Genomic DNA, 12,196 nt, shown 5'->3' with positions numbered 1-12,196 from the left:
CTTCTGAAAGAAATGAAAAAGCAGTCGGATGCCAAATCAGATGTACTATAAAGAGAGCTAGAACTAATAAACTCCTCATCTACAGATTAACAGAACAGAAAGAAGTAAGTCACAGGTATTAAAAATGCAAAACCAGAATTACAGTGTAAAAAACAGAGAAACTGCTGGATATAACTGGACAGCAGAGCTGGGGGAGTTCCAGGCAAGCCTGGATGCTTCCTGGTACAAAGATCCTGTGGAGAGATATCAGTGAGGCTAAGAGCCCACAGAGCTTGAAAGGCCATCAGAGGAATAACGGCCAGAGAGGCAATTAAAACTAATGCAAACACAAAAAGCCCCAAGACCACACAGGTTTTCGGTAGAGCTTTGTAGCAGAAGATCTGGCATACATAGTACACAATCTCTACCCACTCTATCTGACATAACTACAAAGTGCAGAAGTTCCCAAAACCAAAAGTGGGGCCAGTCTAACAGTGCAAAAATAAACAGGCTGTTGTGAGTCTTGCACAGGCTCATCTTGTCTGAGGGAAAAAAAAACCTCTAAAAAATCCCCCAAATCCTCCCCAGAAGAACAATAACCGTCCTTCCTCAGTCTATATAGTTTAAGTAAAGAGGCTTCCTATACAACAAACCATTGAGGCTCAGGCATGGGCAGCCAGGAACTACGTAAGCATGGATGCAAATTGGTAGCAAGGCACATGTTGTATGGAACTAAATGTACTAACATATCTAGTCTACTCCAAGATTGGTGCCAGCTTCTACCCCTACATTTGTTTAGCTGCTCCACCCAACCGTACATACATATGGTAAGTGAAGATGTTGACAAACCACAGTAGTGACAACTGCCAAAGGCTTCTCAATGCTTACAAAGTAACCTTTTCCATAAACTCTGTTCTTGAAGATGGGGTATAGAAGCAAGAGATTTGCATAACTATACTAGGCACCCATCATTCCCTTCCCCCAATGTTAGCAGTGAACTCCACAATAGTTTAACTACAAAGAGAGGCATGACACAGGTGTGTCTGATCTTCCCTTTTGTTATTCACCTGGAATGAATTTCTGTTCAAAAAAAACCCCCAAACAAGAACCACCTCCTATCAAAACCCCAGTTCCAATGTAACAGAATGACTAATGAAATAGAACATAAGCTTGTACTCTATTCACATAATCCAATACTCACATTAAGCACCTTCTCTGACTTGTATTATGAAAAATGTGGACAAATTTTAGTAACACATTAAGCTGTAAGGTTTTCAGTTCTACTGTAATTTTAAGTACAAGGCTGAAAGAATGTGTAATTAAACAGCTCCAAGAGACTAGAGCTTCTGTGGTCTGAACTAATCAAATATGTACTGCTCCCAACCTCAGTCAGCTATATGAAATTAGTTTGCATCTTACTATTTTGAAAAGATTTGTAGGATTAAAAAAAGCCTACATTTTTCTTGACTATGCACTACAGTAGTGGTTAAAGCAAAAGGATTGCTAAAAATTGCTCTTCTGATTTGCTATATATCGACACAGTTACCAGAAAGCATTTTAGACTTTGCTCAAAATAGAATAATCAGATTCTGCTCTAACAACAAATAAACTCCTAAGACAAGTTATGGTTCCAGATAGCTTCCTTTGGAAAGACAGAAAAACAATACCTGACTGGCTGACAACTATGATGACCACCTCCCGGGAATCTTGCTGACCGTGAGTTTTGAAGCAGACGTTGAACAATATGATATAACATACATATGTATTTCATTGATTATTCCATCCCCAAGTATCTGGGTTGATGCAAAAAGGGAATTGCCAAGGAAATATACATCCTTGACATGTGGCATTCATTATAAAGAAGAGACATGTCTTGGGTCTACTAAATCCAAGAGACTTCACTCTTATCACACTACTTGGGCATATAATGCACAGGAGTGTAGAACCCTAAACCAACTCTTCTAAAGTGTTAAAACATTAAAAATGAATACCAAAGATATTATAATGCCAAACTGGCTTATCTGTAACTGAAAATTTATGACAGACTAATGGGAATTTCTAACTGGAAGCTATCTTGCTGGTCATGGAATTCACATTGGCAGCAAAGTGTCATTTCAAGCACACACTTAGAAAGCTGCCTTTAAAAGCTGCTGCTCTGCTCTGACTCCTGGGGCTCCTGGTGCACCACTTCAAGTGCAGACATGTTCCTTTTTTTCAACATGAAATTACTGTCAGTTTGTCACCTCATGAAAACCTTAATCTCCTCCTTCTAAATATTTTTTTTTTTTCCCCCTCTCTTGCTCTACTACCACTACTATTACTGCAAAGCTGTCCTGGAACTTCCTCACCCTAGAAAGCAGCTTCACAAGTACTCACCAGCTAACAGGACTTGTTTATATCCCTCTTCATCAACACCATCTTTTAGCATTACGAACATGCTTCCTTATTCAGTGCCTCATCTCCAGATACATATTTTTTTAAGTAGAACTAATAATAGTAGAACTATATTCTAAGTAGTATTTTCCCTCCATGTTTCCTCTCTTGCAATGTACAAGGCAAATTCTTAATCTCTTCCGCCTTCCCTAAGCATTTGAGTAGTAACCCTTCGCAGCAGTTGAATTAACTTTTCTTTCATGAGACTGCCCAGAACCATGAACAGTATCACTTGCTGAAAAATTCGATACTTTCTTCTGGAAAACTTTCTGAGATGATTTTTCAAACTTAGAGGTAACTGGGATGACAACAGCATTGGATGTGACATTTTCATTCACAGGCAAGAGGTTTATTGGACAGTTTGATTTATCAGAAAGGAATAAATCTGTAGCAAAAGCAATCATATCCTTCTGTGGATGTCTACAGTTTCAGAAGCAGCTTTTCTCCCTATTATTCCCCCCATCACTTTGACTGAAAACCACCGAAAGCAGCATTTCCACAAAAAGGTTAAGGAGAAAGCAAGCAGTGACCTTCAGAAGATGGGCCCATCAGGGATATTAACACTGGGTTAAGATTGCACAGAGAAGACGTAGAGAGGAAACATTTAGGGGCTCAGTAAACATCAGCCTGGCAGGCTGGAAGAAAACTGAGACCTTCCTCTTTGTAGATGCAATGCAGAAAAAGCCACTAGCTGTACACCTTGCTCTACTGAGAAACAAAATCCCTAACTCCAGTGAAAAGTGTTAAATAAAAGACACAGTGAAAATCCAGCCCACCCAGCTGCATATATGTACCCAGTAGAGTCCTTTTGGCTACTAACTGAAATATTCCTGATTGACAAAAATCCTGGAACTCTCTGCCTCAACAGCCATATAGCTGTCAACTGCATCACAAAGTGAATGGATAAATGGAGATGAGGCTCAAGTAATGGGCCTGGTTCAGCATCATGAGAAGATCTGAGAACAAGCAGGATCCTTCTACTTTGCAAACACTTTCAGCGTGTCCAAAACCACACCAAGTTCATCACCAGCCAGTAAGATCACCAGCCTGACTCATGTTTCCCACTGATAATCACCCTTGACAGAAGGAAAGAGAGGACAAGGGGATGTTCCAAGTCAAGGGGGGAGCAGGTTTAAAAGTGGAAGTCCCTGCTGCAGAGCCTGAAGGATGCATTACAACAAAATCTCTTTGAAGCCAACAACCTGCCAAACCATGGAGGAACCCTCCTCCCCCCACTGGCTCTTCTGGTATGAGACTGTGTAGCAAGAGTGAACCCTCAGATTTCCTACTGGCATGCACTGTGTAATTAGAGGGACTGCTTAAAGGGGGCAGCTCCTCCTGTTTGCAAATCTGTGATGACTTTCTGCAACTACCCAGTTGCTTTCATGGCAGTGTAGAATTTGGAAAATATCTGATATATTTTTAGCTTTCTTTTATTGTAGCTTAGTAGCTGGATTCAAAGAGAGCCAACACCGCGTGATCAAGTTGACCTGCATATGGATCAGTAACATATGTTCTACCAACCAGTCACGAGCACTCAAAACATGACAAAGAAGGTCAAGTCAGGGATTACAGTTTTTAGGGTATAAATCCTGATGGATCAGGGAATAAAGTGCTCCCCACTGTCATCCAGATTACTATAATCAGCAGCCTTCCACGTTACAAGTCAATCCTTGATGGTCCGATTCCCTTTTTTTTTTTTTTTTAAAAAAAAAAAAACACCTACTACTACGTGTAACCTGAGAGAAGATACAGGACTAAGTGGATTAGTGACCTGATACAGCAACAATTTGTATGGCTTGGCTTGCCATAAATCCTGCTTAAACACTATCCTCTTGCTTAAAGCCGGACAGTCAGTGACCCTCAGCCCGCTTGGCCTGTTATGGAAGTGACCAGAGCAAACCACCTCTGAGTAAACCAAATCCCCGTCTGCTTAAAAGACATGCCTTCACTTGGCAAAGTTGAGAAGGGCAGTGAAGAACATGGCTGTGCTTTAGGTGGAAATTTAATCTGGGCTGGGGATATTACCAACTGTGGAAACATTTGACTTAAAGAGTTATGCGTTTCCATATATTAACATACTTCCCACACTTGTTCACATCTGCCCAAATAAGCTATGAAATAAATATTTTCCACACTGTAAATATAGCACATATTTGTAATGCTCAGTGATACATCACTTAATCCAGAACAGTGTAAACCAGATTTTTGCAACTAAGCCTTTCATGGTACAGCTCAGCATGCAAGTAAACAAGTTGAAAAACGTTTTGCAGACATTTTTCTTTCAGTTTGAGCTTCTCTTGTACATAGAATTTATTTCATTTAACACCACAACCCCCCCAAGTAGTATCAACAGCTTACCAGAGTTACAAGCAGTGCTAAACAAATACCTGTGATGAGAACAGCAACTTCCTTACTCATCTGCTTTCTCAGTATCAGCCGAACTTCTGATGTATAGAACTAGTGAAAAGGAATATTAGTACAAGAGGTGACTCACAAAGCAACTGGCCTCTTCTTTTCATCATGTGGTATTTTAAAGATCTTGTTTTATCCCATTAAATAATGCCTGTCATCCTAAGAATCCAATTATTTTTATGTGCAGCCTGCTTTACTTTTGATAAATTATTATCTTGAAGATATTTTGTTAGTGAATTTTTAACAAAGATCTTCTTTCTTCAAAGTATTTAGTTAAATTTTAATCAATTTGTGGGGTTTGTGTTTTGAATTTTACCTTTTTTTTAACGTGAGAAATACTAGGTGTACCACATGCACATTTCCCTAGTTTTAGAAATTAACTGATTACTGCCGGAACATTAAGGATTCACTGAATGAAACAAAGGCACCCCTTCTCCAAAAGGTTTAGTCAGACAACATAATAAAACAGGTGATAATAAAGGCTAATTAAATAAGTTAGAACCAGTATAATTAAAGAAACCCCTATGCATTCCTATTTTCACAGCTCTCCCTTATTGCCAAGGCTTCAGAAGTCAACATGCCTACCCAGGTAGCCAAGTAATGAAGTAAGCATTTGAAGAGAAAAAAAATAATATAAAACCTTCAAACCTTTTTACATGGCAGAAAACTTGAACTGTACATTCTAAAGACACAAAATGGAAAAAACTCTCAAATCAGGGAATGTCAACCCAATTATATCTACATTGAGACATAGTAAGGAACAATTAATTCCAAGTACTTTTCTGGCATTTTTATCTTCATACAATATTAAATTTAAAGCAAAAAATGTATTTACTAGAAAATGAACTACTCTTAGAAAGCTGAAGCAACATCTCCCACAATTTGCAAAGTTGTGATTGAATAAGAACTACTTGCCCCATGTTTAAAAAAAATTCTAATTCATACTTTTCTGAAGACAGCTACCACAAAAATTGCTGAAGGTTGAAGTCTGTTCAAGATATTGTCTAAAATAAGTACTAGAGTATTTGTGCAGCTTGTATGGAAGGAAAAGGAAAGCCTGAGGTAACTGCTGTTCGGAAACTAGTCAAAGACTGTGAAATGACTGATGGTTGGAGAATTCCTCTGCTTAGTATAAGGCTAGTATAGTTAAGGCCAGTGGTAGCCCAGGATTCCTGTAAACTTGAACATAGTATGGGTTCCCATAATTGCCATACTATAGCTACAGCTTCGCTAGCTTTGTTTACAAAGGAAGCAACAGAAGAAACTGATCTTCACTAGATTATAAAATACATTCTTGAAAGTTTTTTTACAGACAAATATTCATCCTTGCAAGAATTTACAGACCGACCATGCTTTCTCAGCCAGGGTTAGTAAATATGTCATTTTATTAAGTTAATACCAATTCACTAGAAATTTCATTGCAGTAGGATTAAAGTTGTCATGGTTTGAGCTCACAAGGGGCCACTGCTGTAGTCCCCTCCCCTGCTACCAAAAACCCCTGCCACTCACTCAAACCCAGGATAAACTCTAACAAATCAGTCTCAAAAAAACCCCAGTGAAAAAAAATAATGTTTCCTCAGCAGCTAAGTGGTGGTAACTGTAGAGCTATGGCCTAGCACCCATGCTAATTAGACATGTAAAGGGTAGCAAGAACTGTGTGTTCTGCTATTACTGTTTTCAACATTTGATGAAGCGATGCTACACTTGAGCCACCCAGCCCAGCAGATGGCTCTCAGTGATGGCCACCATTAGGCCTCACTGTGGCAAAAGTCCGGTGACCCGGATGCAGTGGAGTGGCCATTGGCACCGTACAAGAGTTGTAAGAGGAGAGACACTGGTAACTCTTGTAGAGGTCTGAAGGGAACATAAATGTTACTCTAAGCAGGCATGAACTACATGCCTTTTCACAGTTTACATTGCAGTACTGCTTAGATGCACTATTACTAAATGCTGGTTAATTTTATTTATAACTCCTCTCAGTGCAGCACATAAATTGGGGTAGTTCACCACAGGAAAGGGATCTGTTATTAGCATTCTAATCTCTGCACCAGTCTCCAGAACAGGTGATTTCTATTCTAGGATCTCCTTCCTCAGTCTCCCCTCTGGAGAACTTGACAGAAGCTTCCTCCCCTCTTATTCTACACCCTTCATCATCTTTGCTTTAAAGGACCACTATGTTTAGGTCACTTCACTGATCTTGTCTCAATCCTGCTTCCTATGTACACACCTCCCTGAACAGTTTTTAATCCACACTAGAACTTTGCCCTGTATGACAGAGCTATTTATTTTCCTCAATAGAATCTTTGGAGAGCCATTTTGGAATGCTTTTAAAAACCCCCAGTAATTTGTCTCATCCACATTGCCTTTATCTTCCACCAACTTCTTCAATAATGCTGATAATTTAAAGAACTACAATTTCCTCACCAAAGCCATGTCATTTTGACTTAAGTTACATTAACCTAATTTTTCCCTTATGTTCTTCACGTATGAAATCTCTGTGGGTTGAACTCCATATTCACTTACATAAAACTGTATCAGGAAAAATTAAAAAGATAATTGATGTAGTTATCCATGGCTATTGCTGTTCTAATAGGAAAATTCATTCCTCAATTTAATTTCCAAGAGCTGAAGTAAAATTAAGTAATATCTAATTCTTATGCTCTCCCTTGAAGACAGACTTCATTTGCATACCTTTAAGGTTTTCAGGAGCACTTGTTAAAGAACAGGAATGGATTTTGAAAATGCTTACTGTATTCCATTAATACAATATCTATTTTATCAAGGAATTTACGGGGTACAGATTTATTGTTCTATCTTGTCATTATCTCCACTACAGTATTTGAGTGACTTACTACACTTGAATTTTCAATAGATCTCCTAACTTTCTCCTAAAACATTAAGATTTGCGAAGGTCACATGCTCATTTCCATTAAAAAAGCCCTTGGAATAATAATTTCCCCTTCATATTCTACAATGAAAATAGATGTAAAATAATTCATCATTTCCCTGCCACCTCATCATCTATTTTAGCTATCACTCAAGTCTTGGTGCTTTAGAGTGACTAGCCCTACAGTCACAGATAAAAGGAGGACAACCATCAGCTGATATTTCTGCCTACAGAACACATAGGAAGGAAGATAAAGCTTTATACTAGTGAGCTCCTTAACTCATCATGAGTGCCACCTCATTCAAACATCGGTGGACACAATCCAATCTCTTTCACTGTTTCAAGCCCCACTGAAAGGAAAAAAATAAAAAGGAGCTTGAGAGGGATGCAGGACACACACACACAAATCAAAGGAGCAAAGAAATCATGGTAGAAAAGGGTCAAAAATTAAGGCTTATCTACAAAGATTTCAACAGTATCTGAATCTGTTGCCCATCATAGATTTGCCACTTTCAGACAAATGTCCTCAACTTCTTTGAAGCTGCTCCTTGGAAAACACTATCAAAGCTATCTCACTCTCTCCCTTCACTATCCCACCTCAAAATCCCCCTTTCCTGACAAATCTATGTACTCACCTCAGTAATGCATACACAACTCTCAGGCTATGCAACATTACATGTTTTCTTTGATGATGCCCTTTTTCTTGTACTGAATATGCAGAGCACACTGTAGAGATAGATACTTTTCCTTAACAAGACCAACAGCAGCACCATGAAGGCTCTCAGGAATTTCAGCAGTATGCGTAAGTGTACAGTTCAGGGAGAAAAAGAAAGGGTGAAAGAGCCAAGATGCTCTCAAGATTTCTCAGGTGTACTGTATCAGCTCAAACTCTCTATTGAGAGAACATGTAGCCTCAGTAGGAGTTTAATACATCCTAAAAAGTACATCTTTAATTTGGCTCACAGTTCAGAAAATATTTATGTCTGCTGATCACCCGATGAAGTACAACTAGCTCCCAATACCACTACAGCTGCTGTGCTGCCATCCCATCTTGATCTGAATGCCTCTTCAGAGGAGACAGAGATCTTCAGAAGGATATGGTTGGTTTACTGGACAAAAATTTATCCTCAGGCCTGCTCTTCTCTCCTGCTCTGGCAATCTGAAAAAGTTGAGGCTGAGTGACACATATAGACAGATTAGAACAAACAGTGAAGAGCACATTTGAATGGAGAGAGGTTAATACGACTTGTGTGTAATTAATCTACAATGTTTATTTTCCATTCATACTCAGTTTATCAGCCTTTGGCTGAAATCTTTCTTACATTATGCTAAACCTCTGTTGGACATCCATGCTGTTAGTTAAGAAGCATGCAAAGCAAGAAGTGTCTATTTAAAGGAGCATCACACTGGAAACATCTTTAAACTTGAATGTATTTTTTTCAGAATACTGATGTACCATACATTACAAAATATATTCCCAAAGGACAAGAGTGAATAAACAGAAATGAAATTCAGCACAAGGAGGCAATACCATCAGATCTTTCTGGTGACCTTATAAACACAACAAAAAAGTGCTATTCATACATCACCTAGCCAAGTCAATATTTATTTTCTTGCTTTATGCGTGCTTTACAGGAGTGACCTTAATCATAAAAGCAAGGCACTAAAAAACATGATTTGGTCCAAAACTTGTTTTGGCAGGGACTATGCAGATTTCCCCAAGTAGCTCTGCCAACATATCTCAAGCCAAACTTGCAATCGTCTGACCTAAAAGGACAAGAGCCCTGTCATAAATGAGACTACAAACATTTCCCCCAGGAGCTTGCTGTGTGCACAGCCTCTTTCCATGTTTGCAAGGGGGAGGGGAAGGGATTTTCCATGTCTGTATGTGTTTTCCATATATATTTGCCAACAGTTGCTAGATTATCCCTAGAGCCTACTTTCAACACTGGCATACCTGCTTTACTGTAGACTTTCTGTATTTTCTTTATGGACATGCAGACTTCAGAATAGAAGGTCGGATCTTGATTTCTGAGTTATTCTGGGCACACCAACAAAATAAATGAACCCTGGTTTTACTTCAGTGTCATTGAGAGCAGATCTAACCCCAGCAGTATGCAGAATCTCCTGGGATTTAGAAGTTGAAATGGAAAGCGAGTATAAGATAGGAGAGCAGGCAAAACCACACTGGATTTGTTTCTACACATAAAAATTAGATATTTTACATCTATCAATTGCTTGTTTCTAATAATGTCATTTTATTCTTGTGCAAGAACAGTGAATATACGCAGTGATGAGACAGAGATATAAATTAGGATAGGACACTAAAATCCCCCTCTCATTATCTCCCAGTATCACTGATGAAAATATGATCTTAAAAACACCACAGACTAGAAGTAGCTGCACAACACTTGATGCTCATCAATGAGGGGTTCCCTCCATGTAAGCTGCCAAACTACCAACCCAATCCTTTTTATTTCTTTCTTTGTCATCATAGGGATAAGTCTAAAGGCTTTCACTGCATTTCCTCTCAGTTAAACTCAAATTAGTCCCCTCTGCTAGACTCCTACTGGGATGTCTTAGTGTATCCCAGAGCCCTTGCTGAGAAAAGCTCTTTTCAGTCCAGCAAATCACCTCGGTACCTGCTACTCTGACAAGGCTGACGCCATTATTTATTACATAATAAGCTCTCACTGTTGAGGGTCAATTATTCCATTGACTGGGCATTACAATAATTCTTGGTAATTAAAAGAAGTACTTATGTGAAGCTGGATGCATATTGAAAGAAACATTAGTCCTTTTGTTATCTTGGCAAGCTCTTGTTCCTAGCCCGGCCCAAGCAATTAGCATCTTTTGGCAATCCCTGTCAGCTGGGGTTTGGAAAGCCTGAAAAGAGGGTCACTCAGATGCTAATTTAGATACAATTGTGACAGCAGAGTTTAGAAGGAGCTGCTCCAAAGGCGCCATCAGGGTTTAATAAAGCAAACAGCTTGGGTCCCAGTGACCCTGCAGGGGTAATTAAAAAGACTGCTCTATGTTGCTGTGCCAAATGGGACAGTGGCATCATGAAGCCCGTCCACAAAAAACATTTTTAAAAGACATATAATCACCCATTTAATCTGCTCATTAAACAAGTCTCTCATGCGGACTTAACAAGAATTAGCACTTTCTAAAAGGCAAAAATTGACAGAAAGCAGACGGTTCAAATGATTCTAAAGATTGTGATTCGTAAAGGTTTTCCCGTTATTATTATAAGCTCATTTAATACTAATGTATAATATTTAGGGATATCAGTGTTTTAAGACTATCCTTTTAATGCTGCCTTTACAAGAGAAATATGAACATCCACTTTTCAAAGGTAATAGGGGGTTACTGACATCAGCTTTAACAACAGAAGGAGCCCCAGTCCTACAAACCTGTGTAAATAATCCCATGCTCAAGACACATCAAATTCTGCAGGAGTACCACTGGCACTTTGTTTCCCAGGATGCATCCCAGTAACAGAGCTCCAAAACACAGCTACAAGCTGAACCTTTAACACACAAGTAACACTGTGTACCTTATTATATCCACCCTCTTGTGTTCCCCAAGGCCCAGCACCATCACTATTGACAGAGAAGCAAATCAGGAAAAAAAAAAAAAAAAAAAAAAGAGTAAACCAAAAAAAGTTCCTCCTCTTTCAGTCTGGAAAACAAAACTGAAGTTACATAGGCTGCAGGGCACAAGGTAAAGAGTAAGGAAAACATGCACTTTGGCTTGACAATAACCTAATGTATATCACGGGCAAGTTACTCGCCTCCATGTAGAATAGAAGATTTTTGTTTTTGGAAAGCTACCCTGCTTTGGATTGGGGTAACCCTACACCACCAAAGGAGGAAAAAAACAATAGGAGAGAAGACAGACGTTAATGCCAGATGATTTTTTTTTCAGTTTTATTTCAGTATTGGAATAAAAATGATCTCTATACAAGGTCTGGGAGAGAATGCAGCTGGTAAGTCATCACAGAGGTTAAGCAATTATATTGTTCCCTGGATTTTTTACATTTCACTATACTGCATTCAGATACTGCCTCCCAAATACCAGTCCTCTTCAACCTTCTACTAATGAGAGAATAAAACACCAGGGAGGCCAACTTGGCCCCAGGAAAAAAAAAAAATAAAAATCATTAGGTATTGTAGCATGCTCAGTCCAGCTACTCAACTTTTACTCAGATTCATGAAGCTCAATACTAGATCTGTGCTCATCACTGACAAGCTGATGCTTGACAAGTTGATGCTGTTAATTAAATACTCTAGAGGTGGTGCCAGCATACTTTGTATCTCTAGATGCAACTTACGCATGCACATCTTTCACAAGGCAGAGTGCTGAGCTGGAATGACAACCTCAATTCCACACAAACTAAAAAAAGTAGAATCTACTTGGCATGTCCACCTTATTTGGAAATGAAAGGCCAAAGTTGGTTTGAAGCCCTACATGCAGGTC

At 39.0% G+C, this 12,196-nt stretch overlaps 1 protein-coding gene across 5 annotated transcripts in view; it reads right to left on the bottom strand.

Moving 5' to 3' along the window:
- ATP8A2 (ATPase phospholipid transporting 8A2) overlaps positions 1-12,196 on the bottom strand; it is a 351,752-nt gene that overhangs the window by 65,648 nt on the left and 273,908 nt on the right. The gene's annotated exons all lie outside the window — the stretch shown is intronic.

Source organism: Athene noctua, chromosome 1, assembly GCF_965140245.1.
Source record: "Athene noctua chromosome 1, bAthNoc1.hap1.1, whole genome shotgun sequence".
Taxonomy (NCBI): domain Eukaryota; kingdom Metazoa; phylum Chordata; class Aves; order Strigiformes; family Strigidae; genus Athene; species Athene noctua.
The sequence above is the reverse complement of the archived record's forward strand: the minus strand, read 5'-3'. Positions and strand labels throughout refer to the sequence as shown.